At 47.3% G+C, this 1206-nt stretch overlaps 1 protein-coding gene across 1 annotated transcript in view; it reads left to right on the forward strand.

Annotated features, from left to right (window-relative positions):
• The window catches only part of apbb3 (amyloid beta (A4) precursor protein-binding, family B, member 3), a gene marked incomplete in the record, with an annotated part of 8522 nt that overhangs the window by 262 nt on the left and 7054 nt on the right, over positions 1-1206 (forward strand).

Below are 1206 nucleotides of genomic sequence, written 5' to 3' on the forward strand. Positions count from 1 at the left end.
CACACACACACACACACACACACACACACACACACACACACACACACACACACACACACAGATACACACACTTGTCTTTCTGTCCTCATCAGGACTGTGTCATAAGATGAGACTTTAGTTTTTATTTTAAAACACATCACTGAGGTGAAGGTGAAGAGGAGGAACCAGAAGAACCAGTTCATGGACTGTGTTCAGTGGAAACATCTCACAGGTCTGATGGAAGACAGAATGAGGACTTCAGGTAGTTTCTGAGTAGAAACTGGTCCCAGCAGTTTGAACTGCAGTCAGACAGGCAGCATCCCTGGAGGGTCTCCTAAAGCAGACTGGTCCTGGGTGACATGAGATCCATGAGACCCACATGAACAGAAGACAACAAGGACCCACTGGAACCCACCTGGAGCCACACAGGAAGTTTTAGGATTGTTGAAAACACAGAACATTTCAGGTACTTTAAAGACCTGAAACACTGGAGACAGCCTGAGCCAACAGGATTTAAACAGATTTAAATATTTCTGAGTTTTGTTGAGCACAGAGTGGTGATGAATCAGGACAAAGTTTCTGTTGCTCCTGTGTGAGGCTCACAGACCTGCAAATCCTCCTGCCTCACAGGAAACGGTCCTCTCTGCTGAGCTGATACTTTCCTCCATCGGCTGATTCAGCAGCTCRTGTGTCCGAGGCTTCATTAATTATTCAGAGCCTCTTCGGTTTCATGTCTTCCTGTTCAGGAGTTATAAACCCTCCTGATTCCTCCTGATGAACACTTTGTACCGACATCAGCCCAAACTGTAGTGGCTCCGACATGTTGGCTTCAATCTGTCCAACAGGATGTTTGTGAAGGMCATCATCAGCTTCACGGGCAGGTACGACCTAGTGGGGACCATTGTTGGCATACACACCTATTTGTGGGGACCAACTGGTGCATATGAGGACCTACGCCTAATCCCCACTGGGAAATACCGGTGGAAGGATGGGGGTTAAGTTTAGGACTGTGTGGCTGTGAACTGAGTTTAGATCAGGTTTAGAGTCAGGTAGGTACCTGTGAGGTTAGGGTTAGAGTCAAGTAGGTACCTGTGAGGTTAGGGTTAGAGTCAGGTAGGTACCTGTGAGGTTAGGGTTAGAGTCAGGTATGTACCTGTGAGGTTAGAGTCAAGTAGGTACCTGTGAGGTTAGGGTTAGAGTCAAGTAGGTACCTGTGAGGTTAGGGTT

The sequence above is a fragment of the Austrofundulus limnaeus genome, unplaced genomic scaffold (genome assembly GCF_001266775.1).
Source record: "Austrofundulus limnaeus strain Quisiro unplaced genomic scaffold, Austrofundulus_limnaeus-1.0 Scaffold1671, whole genome shotgun sequence".
In the NCBI taxonomy this organism is placed as follows: Eukaryota; Metazoa; Chordata; class Actinopteri; order Cyprinodontiformes; family Rivulidae; genus Austrofundulus; species Austrofundulus limnaeus.